At 38.3% G+C, this 20,757-nt stretch overlaps 1 pseudogene; it reads right to left on the bottom strand.

Annotated features, from left to right (window-relative positions):
* Positions 1 to 9,444: 9,444 nt before the first annotated feature.
* On the bottom strand, positions 9,445 to 20,532 carry LOC108534215 (putative inactive deoxyuridine 5'-triphosphate nucleotidohydrolase-like protein FLJ16323; annotated as a pseudogene).
* Positions 20,533 to 20,757: the final 225 nt, after the last annotated feature.

Below are 20,757 nucleotides of genomic sequence, written 5' to 3'. Positions count from 1 at the left end.
AGTTAACATGTGTGTTTTATATTCTCAGGAGTAACCTCACTTTCAATTTTTTCCTTTTATTAAGCATAGGCTTTTCACATATTTCTTACAGAATATGAATCCCAATTTTCAGATAACCCAGGCCTAGCCAGTATTAGTAGAAACATGTCTGTCTTATTCTAGATTTAATCCGTTTTTGAAGTAACTACAATAGTGTCTCATTAAATTCCCACTTAGAAGGTCAAAATGAGAAAATAATTCAGAGTCCACTGTACTTGGAGAGCAGCTTGGATGTATTTACTCATCAAGCTAGCATAGCCTCTTCTTCACAATTGACCTATTTAAGTCTTACATCTATCCTCTTATTTTTTTTTTTTTCCAATATGGATCAAAGTTTTAGTCTGTAGTATTGGTAAACAATGACAGCTGTTCATAATATGGATCAATGTATGGAAGGATTAATAATTATTAAGAAATGTTTAAAACCATTGCTTTTACCTCTCTTGGAGTAGAACAGAAAGTGAAGGTTAATTGCTTAAGTAATTGGTTTGACTACCCCGGGTAATAAAAAACAATTATTTCTTCACTTTGCAACTTTCAATGCAAGGCCAAGACTTTCATAACTCATTAAGTCTAAGTAACTGGCAGTTTACAAGTCACCAAGAATAAACTTCAATGTTCTCTGTAGCCCTCAAGATATATTATGTGATATATATGCATGTACTCAAAGGACAAATAAATATTTACATGTGTGTCTTTGAATACTCTTTCTTTTTAGAGACAGGATCTCACTCTCACCCAGGCTGGGTACAGAAGCATGAACACTGCAGCCTTAAATTCCTGACCTCAAGTGTCCCTTACCTTCAGCCTCCCAAAGTGCCGGGATTACAGCTGTGAGCCACCATGCCTGGTCTGAATACTCTTTTTATATGAAGAAATTTCTTGATCTTTTGAGAAAAAAAAAAAAAAAAAGATCACTTGCTTACATCTTATCTTACAGCTGGAGAAAGGACAACAAAAATAGTCCTTAACTTTTATCTGTTTGTTCATTGAGAATTTCCTGAACGTCTGCAGGGGTGGTATTTACACAGTGGTCAAGCATGTGGGCTCTGAGGTAACAGAGACCAAGTAGGATGTTGCCAATTCGGGACCTTAAGTCCACGGGCCATACTCTCTACTTCTCAGCCTCCCAACTTACAAAACGGGTTTAATAATGTGACTGATTTTGGGTAGTTTCGAGATTGAATGAGATCATGTTCTAAAAGCCCTTATCAGATACTTGTGGCAAAGAGGAAGCACTCAATAAAATATAAGTGATTATTATGCTAGAGTCTAGAACACATCAAATGCTTAATACAACTCTGAGGAAGAAGCTACTCATGTGAGGAGCTTATGTTAAGGTCCGTGTAGAAATAAGATGCATAAAAAAATAGCCCCTGTGTTCTTGAAACTTGTGCTATGAGACTGACGGAATACAAATAAGGTGGAGGGTGGAGAGAGAGAAATAAAATACTGTATGAATTTAGGAAAAGAACCAGTTCACACATCTGGGTGAAGCTACAGGGAAAATTTCACAAAGGTGATTACTTTGAATGGAAACATGAAGAAAAAAAAAAAAAAAAAAAGAATAGTATTTGTATTTGTGGAAATAACACCCTGAGAGAATGAAGATTTTTCCCGGGGTTCTTCCTGCAGCTGAAGGTGTGTATAGTTATGATACCTGGAAGGAAATAAATATATCTTTCTAAGAATTCGCGTGAGTTCCTCACCTAAGTGTAATGGTTGTAGGAATTACACAAATCTGGGGAGTTGGCTAAGACTTTTATGGACTTTAGTTAGGAAAATTAAAACCAACATTAAAAAATGTCTTTCAGGCTGGGCGCGGTGGCTCACGCCAGTAATCTCAACACTTTGGGAGGCCGAGGCAGGTGGATCACGAGGTCAGGAGATCAAGGTCATCCTGGCTAACACGGTGACACCCCATCTCTACTAAAAATACAAAAAGAAATCAGCCGGGCATGGTGGTGGGTGCCTGTAGTCCCAGCTACTTGGGAGGCTGAGGCAGGGAAATGGCGTGAACTTGGGAGGTGGAGCTTGCAGTGAGCCAAGATATGTGTATTCACTATATATATATATATATATTGCCTAAAAAAGCATAAAAAAGATAATCAAAAATATGTCTATATATTCAGACCAACAATTTTCCAAAATTACAGCTAGAGAATTTTTGAAAAAGTTTTTTTTTTTTTTTTTTTGGGAGATGGCGAGTCTCAACTCCTGTCCACCGCAGGCTGGAGTGCAGTGGTGCGATCTGGGGCTTCACCTGCAGCCCCACTCCACCAGGTTCACGGCCAGTCTTCCTGCCCTCAAAGGCCTCCCGAATAAGCAACTGGGACTAGCAGGTGCCCGCCAACCAGCCCCAGGCTGAATTTCTTTTTGGCATATATAGCTAGATATATATTTGTATATATAATGATACATTATATCTAATATTATATATATTTATAGTATAATATTCATAGAATTTTAGTATATAATATATCAAAAAAAATATATATACTATATTATATATTCTTATAGATTGAATTATATGTATTATATATAAACACACATATAGAATATATAAGTGTTTTTATGTATGTATTATTACATATTATATATTTTATATATATGTATTATATGAGGCATAACCTAAGTAACTTGTGCAAGTCTCATACCAAAAACTGGCAAGGGCAGGATTGAAACTCAATTCTGATTTTAAAGAATGCATTCTTAATTACTGTATCTCCCAGGTTGCCTGTGAAGGAATTACTCTTAAAAAAAATCACACAGTATATTCATACATGTATACATTTACATAGGATAAAGTTTTCTTATTTATTTTCATTGTAATTTAGCTGTCCACTTGTTTAAGAGATCAAAAGAATCTTTCCCATTTTGATTGAGTTTTAAAAATCGATTCTATACTGGTACATTTTTGCTAATGTTCAAATCAGAATGTTTTGAGAGAGACTTGGAAATACAAGGATCTCTTTATTTCTGGAGAGATGTAAGTACATATAGCTGATTGTGACTTAGCTAGTAAGTATAATCAACTAAACTGTTGAACCAGTGATGCTGTTTATCGAAATTATCCGGTAATTCTGTTTTGCTGTATCTTCATGTACTGGCCAATTCCCTGGCAGTTCTGGTTCCCTCAAGGGACAACGTGGTGCAGCAGAAGGGGCATGTCTTCAGCTGAGAGTCAAGTCTGGATTTAAGCCCCTAATAGTTGTGTTACTTTCAGCAAATTATTAAACTTCTTTATGCTGCAGATTTCTCATCTACTAAGATGGGGTAAAATATATATTTTATAGTTATTCTAAAGTTAAAGCTGATATTCCATATGCAGTACTTAGTAATATATTTGGTACATATATATTTTAATAAGGTACTTAAAAGTGAAAATATTGTTTTTTTTAACCTTGAACTTCTGTTCCACTTTTGCAACTTTTCTTACATACTTATATTTTGTAACAAATAATAACTACTTTGTTTTTTTTGTAATGACTAAATATAAATAATAAATGTAGACAGCCTAGCACCTGTTAGAGTGTCTGTGAACATTAGACCCCTTCTCTTCTCATAATTCACGTTAAAACGAATTCTAGTCATCTTCATTTTTTCCTTATTTGTGTATATATCTCTACTGTCTATGACAATATGCTTAGCTTGTATGCAACTTGAATTTTCCAATTTTTAACCTTAATAGTAAAGGAAGAGAAAAGCCCATGCTAAATGCAATCTTAACAGTAAAGAAAGGAAAAATATCATGCAAAATGCAATCTCAACAGGACAAGAATAAGCCACTTTTCAGGCAAAGAGATGATGAACTTAAAAGGTAGGTTCCTTTTCAATATTTCAGGAAAACATTTTGCATATGGTTCTGGGAATGTAGCCAAAATGAGAAAGCCAAGAGTTATATCCAATAGATATTATGAGAGGGTAAGAGGAGTCACAGGTATCCAATTACTTCTATAATATAATTACAACATCTTATACCTTTCTATCCACATCTTTGTTTTAGAAGAAAAGGCTAGGGGTGGAGGCTATGAAATAAATCTTTACAACTTATTTGAAAAGCTTCTCTCTTTTTCTGTTACTCTATTCCATTTTATAGTGCAGGCTGAAGCTAAAATGCAAGGAGAGTCCCAACCCAGAAAATTTTCTTAGGAAGTTTTCTGGAAGCAGATTTAATAATGCACATCCATTCATTCAGTATCTGGTTTGAGCACTTACTATGTGTCAGGCAGTATTAAAGTTATTGACTATTCAATCAAGGAATTGGGGGAAACTTTCTATGTGCTTACACGCTGAAACCACCAGTACAAGGGCACCCATACCCAACCACCCTCCCTTTTTCCTGTTACAGTGAAAGAACTCTTCCAGTTCCTACCCACAGTCTCCTCCTTCACTTGGATAATATGTCCCATCCTCCATCGTGTTCAAGGACTTCACTCTGGTGATTGTCTCCTATAACATCAATTTTCTTTCCTTTTGTAAACGTGCTTATTATGAAATACATGCCAGTAACCTCATAGCCCTCTCCACTGCAGTCCCATCTCTCTAATCTCTTTTTTGGCAAGATCCTTTGAAAAAGTTGTGTGTATTCCACTTTCATTCCTTACAAACTTTCTTGAAACTGTTCCATTTACCCATTCAACCCTACAAAACTGCTCAGATCAAGGTTATCAGGCACTGCCATATTGCCAGACCCAGTACTCCATTCACAGTTCTATTACTTAACTAATCAGCTGCTACAGACCCTTGGTTTCCAGGACCCCACATTCTCCTGGTTTTTCTCCTACGTCAGAGAGGAATCTCTGTCAGCCTGCTCTGCTATTTTCTCATCATTCTCCCTAGAACGAAATGTTGGAGTACTCTGGAGTCTGTCCTCAGATCCTTACTTTGTTTATCTTCCTCATAAGTGAATCCATCCACTGTAATGACTCTAAATGGCATCTATATTCTGATAACTTCCAAATGTATATTTCCAGTCTCAAAACTCTTTCCTTAACTCCACACTTGTTGGTGTGTATAGTCAACTGCTTACTTGGGTTTTCTGTAGTTGAAGTTTTACCTATCTCAAACTGAACTCTCAATTTCTAACTCCTAAACTTTTTTTTTTTTTTTATCCTAGTAGTTCCTAACCTGGTCAGTGCAATTCCAATCTTTAAATTTCAAATGCCATAAAAGTTGGAATCATCTTTGGTACTTTTCATTTTGTTATGCCCCCATCCAATTCCTCAGCAAATTCAGTCATCTCTACTTTGAAAATGTATACAGAACCTGACATCTCTTCACCTTTGCAACAATCATTATATTCTATGCCACCAGGATCTTTCACTTAAACTACTGCAATAGTCTCAACTGTTCTCCCTTAACCACCCCCTACCAGGCTATTCTCTACATAATGGGAAAAGCAATCCTTTTAATACATAAGTCAGATTCTGTCACTTTCTGCTTAAAACTACATTGTTAATCCCCCCTCACCCAAGATAAAATCAAAGGTCTTATTACAGCTTCACGATGCCCAACAGTCCTTCAAATCTCATCTCTTCTTTCTCTCCTCCTTGCTCACCATGCCCTAGCTATAAAGACTGATTGTTGTTTCATGAACACACGCAACAAGTTCTTGGTCTTTGTACTTACTGTTCCCTCTACTTAGAATTATCTTCTCCTACTAGTTATTATAGGTCAGTACATCAGGGAGCCTTTCCTGATTATCTTTGATGAAATGGAATCCCAATAACTTTTCATTGTTGCAGCCTTGCCACTCTCCCTTTATTCCTTTGCATTGCTATGTGGTTCATAACATCACCACCTGCATTTTTTTTGACTGTTTGTTTCTCACTGCTAGAATGTCGGTTCTTTGCTGTATCCCAGTGCCTAGAACAATGCCTGGTGTCTACTGGTGCTTAATGAATATTTCTGAATGCAGAAGAATACAGAAATGGTTTCTGCCCTCACAAAATTTACTTTGTAGTAAGGACTAAAGGAAAATACAAGTGAGCAGACAAACAAAATAGTATGCAAATCTTGAGGAGTAATTTTCAGAAGTACTTTAAAAGCAATGCCTAAGGCAATCAGATGGAAATTAACAGGGAAAAATAATTTAGATTGGTTAGTTGAAGGCGCTTTTCTAAGAAGGTGACATTTCATGATGAAAAGGAGTGAACCATTCCTGAGTTAAAGAGAGAGTATTCTATTTCCTGCAGATGCAGAAAAGTGTGGTTATTATGAACATCCAGTCAACAACCTTCTCACAGCACATGTGCACATAGCATTCAGTAGAAATGTGTGTAAAAAGAGAAGAGTAAAGAGGATGCTTTACTCTCAGTAGATAGTAGAGAGAAAGAAGATTCTGGACACCAGAAAGAGGACTGCATGCATAAAGGGGAAATTCTAGCTTGAGATACACAGCAATTATAAACCTTGTCTGAGCTCAAGGTGTTTGCAGCCGATCTACATGTTTTGCATGCCTTTGGGAAGGAGACTATCTGAAATTTATGTACGGAATAGAAATAAAATCCTTCCTTTCCACTACATGACCCCCAACCCCATTGGACATCAGAATTGAAATAGACATCCATTAAAAGAATGTTTGAGAATAGGAATTAATTAGCAAAAAAGAACCAATACTAATGGGATTTCATTTCATCAAAGGCATTATTAACAGTAGCCATCATTTATTGAGTACCTGGTATGAATCTGGTACCCTACAAAACTGTTTTATTATGGTAACTCATTCGGTTATTATGTGAGTTATTATAGAGTAATTTTGTGAGAGAATTCATTTAACATGCTTAGCACAGCATGCAGCACGTATTAAATGCTTATTAGAGCACATATTTTAATAGTAATAATATCAACTATAATTTATTTATTATCAGCCACTTATTACAAATGAGAAAACTAAGCTGATGTTTACAAATGATTACAGAAGGACCCATAGTCATATATTTTATAATATATAATCTGATATAAAAATCATATTGACCTGATTTTCAGTATGTATTCATGTATTATTTTTCCCTTCCTCAGGTAATGATTTTGTTTCTCTACTTTCATTCTTTTCTGTACCTGATACTTCAATGTAATTGATACGACATGAACTAAACCAAGCTGCCTTTTCAGAAATGTGTTACCTAGCTGGCTTTCTTAATTAAGGCTGTTTCTCCTTTCATCCCCCTTCTCTTTCCTTGCCTTTGTCCTGCCTTCTGTTTTGCTTATTTGCATCATTGCCCTGCCTCTGTTTCCAGTCCCATGTCCACACTTCAGCCATCCTTGTATACCTCAGAAATTATTGTTTGGTACCTCCATAAAAGCTCATCTCCTTCTTTTCACAGGCAGAATTTTTCTAGCTGGCACCACTGTCTTGCAACTTGTTTCCCCCTTAGTCTTGGTGCACAAGTGCCAATCTCCACTGGCAGCTCTTTGGGCCACCATTTGGTGCCAGCCTCCTTCCAATTCATGTAGAGCCCCAGTGACTTGCCCTGAACTATTCCCAGCTGCCTTTTGACTCCTGGGGCTCCCCAAAGTTTTCTTCATAGCAGCTAAGTATCTAATATTCAGAAAATTTCTCAATGACTACAGATAGATCTGTATTCCTCATGGGATTTGTCCTTTCGGAACCACTACTAAGCAGAACTGTGTGAAGAAATTAGGCTATAAAATGTTTATGAGGAGTCCAGTTTGGTGTTTCAAATTGTAATTGCACCTGTGTTTATGAAATATATTATTTAGTAGAGTTTACTTTTGAGACCGAACACCGATCTCCTGCTTTGTCTCTGTACTCATATGAAGAGGCAAGAATGCTTCCCAGATTCATAGTAACTTTAAAAAGTCTCAGTATTATAGCTAGCCAATAACAATTTTTTCCCAGTCTATTCACCCTTGTGATATGGGTACTACGGCATAACAGATATGATAGTTTTAGATTTGAAAAGACTTATGGCTGAATCCCAGCACCATCATAAACTAGCTGTGCTATCTTAAGAAACTACTTAAATTTTTCTATCCAGGTTTTCTATCTGTAATAAGGAGTAGAGGAATTTCTTTTTTTGTAGTTCTGTTGTAGGAATTAATTGAGGCATCAAATATGTATTGGGTATGAATCCAGATGTATCCAGGGATGGAAGCAAACAAGCTTTCTTCATTTTCTTTAACTCACTGTAATTGCTGACTGAAATCTTCTTCTGTTAGGCTGTTAGGGATAAAAGATAAAAACTCAATGTAATTTGTACCTGAAATTTTATACCCACTGTCTTTGGGGAGCAGTATATACTACTTGAGGATATTATACAGTGCTAAGATTTTGGCTGTCAGATCCTGGTTGGGGAGAAATAACTTCTGATCTGAAGTCATAAGTTAATACTGATGGCCCCTGAGATATTCACTGCATCGGTGTGCACAGCCCCTTCAGATCCCAGGGCTCTCTAATTTTCTCTTCTTTGCAAAGCTTGAGTGAAGAATCTTTGATGTGGTTCCCAGAGGATCATCTCTTAGGTGCCCCTTCTCCAGTTCTGTTGCCTTTGTCTCTGAAACCCAGGAAATAGGTTTCCTCTGCTCTCAGGATCCATAGAATTTTCTTTCTTCTTTTGTTCCTGACTCAAGCCAAAGAAAAGCTTTTAGTGTTACAGATATGGAGAGAATAGGCTTGTACCAGATATTTAGTCTGTATAAAGTACAAATACCCTTTTCCCTATGTTTCTCTGTATATTAGTTCCTTGGTAGGTATGAAATTCTGAAAATAAATTACTCTTTCCCAAACTTTTTTGAAGAAAGCAAACAGAAATTCTGTCTTCAGTACTGAATGGAGATTGGGAGGAGTGGGGATTAAAAGGAGGAAAATAAAGAGAAAGAAAAGACTTAAATTAATATTTCAAAGTATTGTCCTGCATTATTAAAGAACTGTCACAATGCCTCTCCCACTATAGGTGCTCAAGAAATTGAAGTTATTACTGACATTTAAATTTGACTCTCAGGCTAGATATAGTGGCTTATGCCTGTAATCCCAGCACTTTGGGAGGTTGAGCTGGGAGGATTACTTGAACCCAGCAGTTCAAGACCAGCCTGGGCAACATAGGCAGGCTTCATCTCTACAATCAATCAACCAATCAATCAACTTGATTCTCTAATATTGTTCTTTTACCCTTGGAAACTGGATTTTTCCAGTGTATTTCTTTTTTTAAATGTTATTTTATATTACTTTAAGCTCTGGGATACATGTGCAGGATGCGTAGATTTGTTACATGGTGGTTTGCTGCACCTATCAGCCCATCACCTAGTTATTGAGTCCCGCATGCATTGGCTATTTATGCTGATGCTCTCCCTTCCCCTGCCACCCGCAAAGGCCCCAGTGTGTGTTATTCTCCTCCCTGTGTGTCCATGTGTGCTCATTGTTCAGCTTCCACTTATAAGTGAAAACATGCAGTGTTTGGTTTTCTGTTCCTATGTTAGTTTGCTGAGAATAATGACTTTTCCAGCATCTTTCTTCTGGAATGTCCTTTGACTCTGGGCAATCATGTTCAGATGGCTGGTTGGGGTCAGAAGAGGCACTGTAACTATGAAACTGAGAAAACTTAATTGGCCAAAGATGATAGAGGGGTGGAAAGGGATCATTCCTAGCATTTAGGTCTCCTGAATATTATGGAGTTCGGCTACCAAGAAGACATTCACAATATCTCAAAAGACACCAGAGATGAGATCACTTTCCAGGAAAAACATAAACTACTCATGTAATCACCTGCTAGTATATTTTTGCCTCTTAAGTCTTGTTAGTTTGTGAAGGAGTGCTAACGAGCATGGCATTTGCTTACGTGGACAGACTAAAGATGAAGTGGTCAAAGGATAAGGAGGTGATATCTAGAAGATGTTGCAAGTGCCAGACTATTTTATGCTGCTGTAGAAAGCAATAGCCAGAGTCCTGCAGAGCACAGAAGCAAGACTGTCTCCTCAGGTGAGCAGTAACAACTCATATTTGTGTGGCACTTTTCACTTTTGTAACACTTTTGTGTATTTCTTTTTTTCCCTTATACGTTCACAGCATTGGTCTAAAAGTATGTAGGTAGTTCTTTAATTGTTACCTTATAGATGAAAAAAAGAGAAACCTCAGAGGGACTTACCTGAGCCCAAAGAGCTAAGAAGCAGGCCAGAACTCAAAAGAACTATACTTTTAAAAATGACACTCTATCATGTCTTGAAAGTGCCTTGAAAGGATCCCTCTGCCTCTGGTTTTCAATCTGAAATCTTAAGTTTGATAAAAATTTTACATGCAGTGTTGCCTATCCAAAATGCCCCTTTATGGGACTTCAAAATTTCCATTATCTTTGCTCTTTATATTTCCACTTATATTGCTCCAAGAAATTCTAAAAATTCAGATAAAAGGCCTTGCTTGATTCTTTAAGGTTGTTTGATATTTGGATCAATTTGAATGTTGACCATAGCTGTCTATTTTATAATTTGTTTTCTCCATGCATAAACTATTATCTTAACCTTGTTCTGTTTTAGTACTATCTTCTATTTTGCATGATACTTTTAAATGAGAATCAGGAATATAAGGAATTAAAAGCTGTGGTTTTAAAACCAAACCTTGCCAAAAGCAAAGGTGACTGGTTGGATTCTGCCTTTCTTATCCTCCTCCTCCCATTAAGCTCCTCAGACACTTAAGGAATCTCCGAGCAGATTTCTTACTTAATTTCCTTTAAATCTCTTGAACATAAACTGAGACAACTAAGACTGCCTGATAGCCCAACATAAAAAAGCAATCACTGAATATGGTATGCCAGGATAACCACAGACATCTTTTTAAATTCTAAAATATACTCTCATAAAGCAATGAAGCAACATAGTTTCTGATTTCTAGAGTGTGGACAGGACCATTTGGTCAGGTCCTTCTCATTCCTTGGAAAGCAGAGGCACTAAGTAAGCACACTGCAAATTTCTCATGTACTCTATCTTGCAAGGTATCTTTTAACTGGAGTCAGAAAACTTTGGTTTGTTCTCCTCCCTCTCATATTCTGTAAATCATAACGGATGATAAACTGAAGTGATAAAGTCACTCTATTAATCAAAGATACCCTAAGGCTATTAGCAGTGAACATGTGGAACAAACTCTGCCTATCATTGTCTGGCTATAACCCCACTTTCGTTTTACGTCTTTATTCTTACCACTCAGATTCTATCTTTACCTTTTCACTTGGTGTTCAAGACTCTCACCTCTTCCTGGAAGACCTACACATGCTCCCTCCATCTTCTCCTCTTTCAGATGACCTGAGGTAGCAGAGCTTATGTTAGTACAAATACCCTAACATTCTGCTTTGATTTTGACCATTTGGCTAGCAACCAGGCCACCTACTCTATTTGGAAGAACAATGAAAAGGATCTCACCTTACAGACAAACCTTACAGTGAGTTGAAGTAACAGGTTTGGAATGCTTCACATTTTGCTGGTGCCATTTTTGGACAAAAAAAAAATAGAAATCCCCAATGTACAATAATTTCTAGAACATGAAAGATAGAGCAGCACTAGCTAAGGTAATGTTGACATCAAAGTAATACCTAAAACAGAACTATAAGCAAAATGGGGTAATTTTGAATGAATACACTGCTTTTCTTCAATTAAATTGCTTGTCCTGCACTGTGAGTCTTCTCAATCTTTCAACATCAGGCGAAATTGGCCTTGTTTTTATTTAATTTTATGGGTTTTTTTTTCTACTTTGGCTGGTTTCTTTTCTCGGTTGTAACTTTAATAGCCTATGCTACAGAATTGTTGAGATTATACATTGCTACACTCACCCTCAGCATAGTTAATAGCTTATTCATTACTGCTGAGTCCCAAGGTAACAGCAGATTTGTATCTAATGTTGAGACACAAGGCAAGGAATGCAGAAAGCAATGCAAACTCATCTTATATTCTTTAATAACAGAAACAATTCTACTGGAAAAACCACAAACACTGAGACATTTATCCAAGTATCTTCTAGGTAAATTTTTTCTAACATAGTCAATATAATGAAAGCTGTATATTGATTTATTTATGCACTGTAACAATAATAATGAGAAATGAAGGTGTTTGATTTTATAATTGATGAAAGACTACAAGTGAATCTTTAGAACCATAATTATTACTAGTTCTGCTAAAGAAGTATGGTTTCCTATATTAGAATACATATAAAGCATTTTGCTTTTCAGTTTAAAAGTAAAAAAAAAAAGTATGAACTCTCTTACAGTGATAATCTGTACTATTATGAATATCCTGATTTAGAAGTCAACTTGAGAGGCCATTATTCTCTTTCTTCATCTTACAGTTAGACTAAAACCTTTAGGAAGGTCTTTATTATACAACATGCTAGTTTTGTTTTCAGCTCACATGTAATTGAATGGCCAATTTGTTATCCCTGGAAGGTGCTGTATCATTCTATTTGCTATCATTGGATCAAAGCATAGTGTATCTCATTAGAATTATACACTTAATATTAACCCCTTCTGTAGGCTAAGGGCTATTTGTACCCAAATATTCTTGGATGTTTATTAAAATACAAAGTCCAGAGCTGCAAGTTTGCATTCAGATAATTACACTAGTATATTTTAGTATAAATGTTGACATTTACCAGGTAAAACTACCTGCATATGACCCTAGAGGTGGATCACATATTATTATTTATAATTTGCCACTTTACCGAGTCGCAGATTAGAATCATGGCACTGGATTTAGGGACTGAGTCATTAGTGAGTGTGGGAGAAAGTGTGGTTACTCTCTGAATCTCACTGTAGCATTGCCACTTTCTACATTAACACTGAAGAAGCTGCTGTACTGCATTTAAGAGGTAAATTATATGCTTTCCTAATGCTTGAAAAGTCTCAAGACTCATGAATTTCAAGACTTTGCTATTTTGTATCCCAGACTTAAAATACTTTTAAAAATGATTTTCTAAATTTTCGTTTTTATTTTTTGGTTTTCTCCCTAATAATCCGCATGCTGTCTACAGAGATTACAATATATGTAAAGCACAGTTACCTGCACATACAGAAAGATGACACATACTATGTAGAATCACATGCTATAATTTAATAATCTATAATGAGTTATTTCATATGCAAGCCGATGATACTTTTCCAATGTTTTCTAATGTTACCTTATTGTTCTCATTCAGTTCACTGTCCATTTTGTTGCCCAATCTTTTCTTTCTTGCAATTTTCTAATTATCTCTCTCCACTGTAGTAGGTTTATATTCTAAATTATTTTTTTAATGCATCACTTAGTACTTCTCAACTTCATCTCATCTTGTTATTTCTTGCCCCATATGTCTAATCTTTATTTTTCCTTCTTTATGATTGCTCTTTCCTTCCTGGCACTGGTAACACTTCTAATTTAGTATGTTCTATAATTTAAAAAAATTCTTTTTACCTCTTCATGCATATCATTACTAAGTGCTTAAAAATAGCATACATTAATTTTCACTTCTATGACTTTTTCAGTCACTTAATATTTTGCAAGTCCTTGCTACTGTAGGCTTCTAGTCAATGTGTGTGTGTGTGTGTGTGTGTGTGTGTGTGTGTGTGTGTGTGTGGATTATATATACATATAATTATATGGGGCATACTTATATATTAACAAGGCATACAGTGTGTTAATTTTTCAAGGTAGAACAAACTAGGTAAATTGGGACCAGAACATTTTCTTCAGCTCTTGAGTTTAATATACATCTAAGGAAACCAATTTAACTTGCTCAAATTTACCTATGTAGGAAGTTTATGATTTATTTGCTTTGCAATTCTATTAAAATCCTGTAGTGTGTGTGTGTATGTGTATAATATTTTTATTGATTTCTCTACCCAGTACTAATTGCCATTATTATTCTTGTCCTTTTTAGAAAAGGTCACATCATTGTAGCAAATAGCCAACAAACACGATATATGATAGGAATGATCTGTACTCAAATGTGAGAAACTACTTGACTAGTTCCAGAATTAGTAGTATTCCAAGGAGCTGTTATCAACCTGACATCCGAGGTACTGGCCTGCTTCCATTTACTCTGTATGGGTATGAAATCATAGAAGTGTACAAAGACTAGGAAGTTACAAATTTATTGGCAGTAAGTAAATAAAGTGCAATGTGTAAATCCCAATGCTCGGTGAAGAATATAATTCTTTTTCATTTATCCTATTTGTAATTTAATTGACATATTCAGAAAGATCTCTATGGCCAAATCAATTTAATTCAATGAACATTTACAGAGTGCCTGCTAGGTATAGAGCATTATTCTAGGTCAGAAGTAATAAGTATTGTTCATATTAAAGATATACCAGATTTAAAATTTTTCCCCAGTAATGTACATCTCATCAAAATTGTCACATGATAAAATGTAAAATGTTACCATTCCTACTTCTACACTCACTAATTTGTGGTATATTTTATTATGGTCTCTTCATTGCTTTTAAGAGTGCCTGGAATATACTAGGTGTTTACCAATTCATTGAACTTCCACTGTGTTTTATTAGTCACGTGGGTGACAGCCCACATTCAGTGTTAATTATATATGCGTGTGAAATACAAAGAAGTGAGGGTCTGTATTAGTCAGGGTTCTCTAGAGGAACAGAACTAATATATGGAAGTTTATTAAGGAGTATTAACTCACATGATCACAAGGTCCTGCAACAGGCTGTCTGCAAGTTGAGGAGCAGGGAAGCCAGTCCAAGCCCCAAAGCTGAAGAACTTGGAGTCCAGTGTTTGAGGGCAGGAAGCATCTAGCACAGGAGAAAGATAGAGACAGGGAGGTTAAGCCAGTCTAGCCTTTTATGTTTTCTGCTGCTTTGCATTCACTGGCAGCTGATTAGATGGGGCCCACCCAGATTATGGGTGGGTCTGCCTTTCCCAGCCCGCTGACTCAAATATTAATCTTCTTTGGCAACACCCTCACAGACACATCCAGGATCAATACTTTGCTTCCTTCAATCCAATCAAGTAGATACTCAGTATTAATCATCACAAATCCACCCCTTGTCAACTTGAACCCATGCACATCTCCTGAGATCATATATAATCTTCAAATAAAGACAATAATAAGGTCATAATTACACCTAACATAACTATCCTTCCTACAACCAGAAATGAACCAAGCCCCAATCTAAATGCTATTATAAAGTTAACAGCACTTAAATGCTGATATGAAGTAAGTAAATCCTATGTCATGTGATAAAGGAAAAGGAAATAAAATGAAGCTTTTCTTAGTACAAGTGTATACATGCACAAACATGTTTTAACAAAAGGAGTAAATACTCATGAAAATTACAGTCATCTTTTGCAGGTGGTTACATGGTCATAGCTGGTATTGATGACTACCCATTCTGTATTCCCTTTGCCTTCAGCAAGCACCTCAGCAGGTCATGGTTTTTTTTCCTGGTGGAGTGACCCCAACTTTCATTCCTGAAGGGTCTGAGCCATTTGTAGTCCTGCCTGGATTGGGTTGTTATAGTTTCCCATTGACCTTAATCACAGGGCATGGTAATACTAAGAGACACCCTAATGGATCTCCAGTATTCCATTCATACTTTTCCTTACCTTCATTGTGGAGTAGTAGACTGATTTCATCTTGATACTCCAGGTCAATTACCCCAGCCAACACTGTAACTCCATCTTGGCCTGTTGACTTAATGGTAGGAGGAGCCCAAAGTGTCCAGGTGGTGATTTTAACATCCAGTTTAATGGAATTTTGTTATGTCTCCTGGTAGCAGTGTTTCTCCCTGTGGAACAAAGACCTCTAGGCCAGCAGAACATAATGTTGTGGGAACAGGAAGCAAACATTTTGCTAGTGGATTACTAGGGGTGATGGTGAGTGGTGCCACTTCCACTTCCACCCCTTGATTCCTGGACCTGTGAATCCTGGCTATGGGAGAAACAGTACCATATATTGGATGCTGATTCAGAGCATACACATCCTTCTGGAGAATTTTGCCCCAGCCCTGCAAAGTATTATCACCTAGTTTGTGTTGTAATTGTGACTTCAAAAGGCCATTCCACTGTTCTATCAATCCAGCTACTTCAGGATGACGGAGAACACAGTAAGATCAGTGAATTCCTTGAGCACAAGCCCACTTCCACACTTCTTTAGCAGTAAAGTGAGTGCCTTGGTCAGAGGCAATGCTGTGTGGAATACCATGATGGTGGATAAGGCATTCTGTGAGTCCATGGACGGTAGTCTTGGCAGAAGCATTGCATGCAGGATAGGTAAACCCATATCCAGAGTAAGTGTCTATTTCAGTTAGGACCAACCTCATCCCTTTCCATGATGGGAGAGGTCCAATATAATCAACTTTCCACCAAGTAGCTGGTTGATCACCTTGAAGAATGGTCCCATATTGAGGGCTCAGTGTTAGTCTCTGCTGTTGGGAAAGTGGGCACTCAGCAGTGGCTGTAGCCAGGTCAGCCTTGGTGAGTGGATGTCCATGTTGCTGAGCCCATGCATAACCTCCATCCGTGCTACCATGGTCATTTTGTTCATGGGCCTGTTGGGCAATGACAGAGGTGGCTGGGGAAAGAGGCTGAGTGGTGTCCACAGAGGGGTAATCCTATCCACTTGATTATTAAAATCTTCTACTGAGGTCACCCTTTGGTGAGCACTCACATGGGATACAAATATCGTCACAGTTTTTGACCACTCAGAGAGGTCCATCCACATATCTCTTCCCCAGATTTCTTTGTCACTGATTTTCCAATCATGCTTATTCCAAGTCCCTGACCATCCAGCCAAACCATTGGCTACAGCCCATAAATCATAATCGCATATCTGGCCATTTCTCCTTCCATGCAAAGTGCACAACCAGGTGCATTGCCCAAAGTTCTGCCCACTGGGAAGATTTCACCTCTGTCCTTCCGAGATGTCCTAGAAAAGGGCTATAGTGCTGCAGCTGTCCAATTTTGGGTGGTGCCTGCATATCGTGCAGAACCATCTGTGAACCAGGCCCTAGTCTTCTCTTCCTTTGTCAACTGAGCACAGGGAACTCCTCATGAGGCCATTGGTGCAGGCTGGGGGAGAGAAGGCAGGGTGGCAGGAGTAAAGACCGTGGGCATTTGAGCTATTTCCATGTAACTTACTTGTACCTTCATGACCTGCTTAAGCCGGATCACGTATATACCACTTCTTTTTATGATGGAATGCTGCTGTGCATGACCCATGTTATGGATAGATAGGTCAGAAAGCACCCAGTTCATGACAGGCTGTTCAGGTCTCAGGGTGACTTGATGACCCATAGTCAAAAGGTCAGTTTCCACCAAAGCCCAGTAACAGGCCAAGAGCTGTCTCTCAAATGGAGTGTAGTTATCTGCAGAAGATGGCAGAGCCTTGCTCCAAAATCCTAGAGACCTCTGCTATGATTCACCTATGGTGGCCTGCCAGGTGCTCCAAACAGCATCCCTATTTGCCACTGACACCTCAAGCACCATTGGATCTGCTGGGTCATATGGCCCACGTGCAGAGCAGCTTGCACAGCAGCCTGGATCTGTTGCTTCCAAGAGCCTTCTCCTGTTCTGTACCCCAGTCAAAACTGGCAGCCTTTCAGGTTACGTGATAAATGGGCCGAGTGAATAATAAATGAGGAATGTGTTGCCTCCAAAATCCAAATATGCCTACTAGGCATTGTGCCTCTTTCTTGGTTGTAGGAGGGGCCAAATGCAGCAACTTGTCCTTCACCATAGAAGGAATATCTCGACAGACCCCACACTACCGAACCCCTAGAAATTTTGCTGAGGTAGAAGTTCTCTCAATCTTAGTTGAATTTATTTCCCATCCTCTGCCATGCAAATGTCTCACTAATAAGTGCATTGTGTTTGCTACTTCTTGCTCACTGGATCTGATCAGCACAATGTCATCAATATAATAGACCAATGAGGTATCTTGTGGAGGCGAAAAGCGATCAAGGTCTCTTTGAACAGGATTATGACACAAAGCTGGAGAGTTGATATACTCCTGAGGTAGGACAGTAAAGGTATATTGCTGGCCTTGTCAACTGAAGGCTAATTGCATCTGGTAGGCCCTAGGGACAGGAATAGAGAAAAGGGCATTTTCCAAGTCAATGGCTACATAAAGGTACCACGAGATGTGTTAATTTGCTCAAGCAGTGAAACCACATCTGGTACAGCAGCTGCAGTTGGAGTCACCAATTGGCTAAGCTTATAATAATCCACTGTCATTCTCCAAGGTCAATCTGTCTTCTACACGGGCCAAATTGGAGGGCTGAATGGGGATGTGGTGGGAATCACCACCCCTGTATCTTTCAAGTCCTTGATGGTGGCACTAATCTCCACAATCTCTTCAAGGATGCGATATTGTTTTTGATTTACTAGTTTTCCTAGGTAGAGACAGCTCTAATGGTTTCCATTTGGCCTTTCCTATCATTATAGTCCCCAACCTATCAGTCAGGGAAGCAATGTGGGGATTCTCCCAGCTACTAAGCATGTCTATGCCAATTATGCATTCTGGCACTGGGGAAATGACCATAGGATGAGTCCGGGGACCCACTGGACCCACTGTAAGTTGAAACTGAGCTAAAACTCCATCAATTACCTGACCTCCATAAGCCTCTACTCTAACTGGAGGACCACAATGATGTTTTGGGTCCCCTAGAATCAACGTCAGCTCTGAGCCAGTGTCTAGTAGTCCTGAAAATGTCTGATTATTTCCCTTTCCCCATCGCACAGTTACTCTGGTAAAAGTGTGGAGGTCTCCTTGCAGAAGGATGGGAAAAAGATTAATAGCATAAATTGTTGGTTGTACTTCCTCAAGGGGACCTGGCCTCCCCTTCACTCAGGGGGTTCAGGGTCTGTAAATTGACTCAAGTCTGGAAATTAATTGAGGGGCCATGATTCTTTGCTTTTATAATTCAAATTAATCTTTTGTGCAATCAACTTGGAAGTTTTCTGCTTATATAAACTAAGTAGAAATCCAGTAGGCTTCCTATCAATTTCACTTCTAGGAACACCGTGATTAATTAGCCAATGCCAGAACTCTACATAAGTCAGACTATTATGATTGCTGCTTTGCCTCTGCTGTCCATTATGGTAGCTACATCCACCTTGCCTTTGAAGGTTGAGTGCCTCCACTTAGCCTCTGCTACCTCAGGATCCAAGTATTCCCATTGCATTTAAATTTTGTAGTTGAGTGACTGTGGTTCCCACCGTTAGATCTGGCATTTAGAGAAGAGCAATCACAGAACTTTTTGAAGATGCAGGCGCTGCCCTCATAAATCTATTTCGCAAAGCACTGGTTTAGGGTATATCTTCTGGACCCTCCCAGTTGGGATAAGTAGGTCTCAAGTGACTAATCCACTCTAGCATCCCAATCTCCTCAAGCCTTTGGATCCCTTCCTCTACATTAAACCAAGGGAGATCAGGCATTTCTAACTCGCTCACAGTGGGTCATCTTTTAATCCATATTTCAGCTAACCAAGCAGATAAACTATTGAAACCCTTTTTAACTGCCCAAGCTGCAACACTGAATACAGAATCCCTGTTTAGTGGGCCCAAATAAATAAATTCAGCCTGATCCAACTCTATGTTCCTTCCACCATTATCCCACACCCTTAGTATTCATTCCCATGCCTATCCTCTAGATTTCTCCTTATCTAAATTAGAAAACTCAAGCAGTTCTTTTCAAGTGTAGCATATCTCCTCGTGGGTCACACCTCGAACCTCACCTCTAGGGGCCTGCTAGGACTTTAATCTAGTTATAGGTCTAGAAGCAAACAGAGGTGTTGGGGGTGGCTCCTGAGGAGAATCAACATTATCTTGCTGGAAACTGCCTCAGGAGAGGCCATCACTTTTACCTCAGGCAGCACATGGTTTATCTCCTCAGCAAAGGTGGAAAGGTTGATGGCAGTATGGGTTGAGGAGGAGATGTTGCCACTACTGGGGATGGGGAAGCTGTTTCTTTTGGCAAAAAAGCTTCATCAGAGTTTACAAACTCAGTGTCCCTAGCTTCATCAGGGTCCTCCCACACATCCCTATTCCAAGTTGTAGGGTTCCATTATTTTCCAATCAATGCCCTCACTTTAATAGTAGACACCTGGCGAGACTGTGCATGCACCTTTCATTGCAGGTCAGCCACTTGCATAATAAGAACTTGTGTCTGATTTTCCACAATTTCAGCTCTTTCTCTATAGCAGATAAGATTCTCACTCAGGGCAATCTTAGCAGATTTGACATTCAGTATCTGCTTCTGAAGCCAGGAGTTAGAATCCCCAAATTCATCATTTTCTTTTATCGCTTTGTCCAGTGAACTTAGGAGCAACCAAACAACTTCATTATATTCCTTGGTTCTCCACATATAGTCAAAGATATTGTGTGAGAGTCACTAAATGCCTCTCATGAGCCATGAATCAGGAGTGTTAAATGCATTTATTTTGCATGACTCTCTAAACAGTTAATACCAAGGACTATCAGTGTTCTCCATACTATTAGAAGTATAGTCCTTAGCATTTTTGGGTCTAATCATATTAAGCAGCCAACTCTAGAATCCCCTAAACCATAAAGGAACTCCATTCTTAATATTCTGTTCCTCTAGAACCACTCCTGGTACCTAAATCTGTATTAGCCAGGGTTCTCTAGAGGGACAGAACTAATAATATATATATATATATAGAACACTGATAGTCCTTGGTATTAGCTGTTTAGAAAGTTACACAAAATAAATGCATTTAACACTCCTGATTCACTGCTCATGAGAAGCAAGGAGTTTAGTGT

The sequence above is a fragment of the Rhinopithecus bieti genome, unplaced genomic scaffold (genome assembly GCF_001698545.2).
Source record: "Rhinopithecus bieti isolate Rb0 unplaced genomic scaffold, ASM169854v2 scaffold_19, whole genome shotgun sequence".
Lineage (NCBI taxonomy): Eukaryota > Metazoa > Chordata > Mammalia > Primates > Cercopithecidae > Rhinopithecus > Rhinopithecus bieti.
The sequence above is the reverse complement of the archived record's forward strand: the minus strand, read 5'-3'. Positions and strand labels throughout refer to the sequence as shown.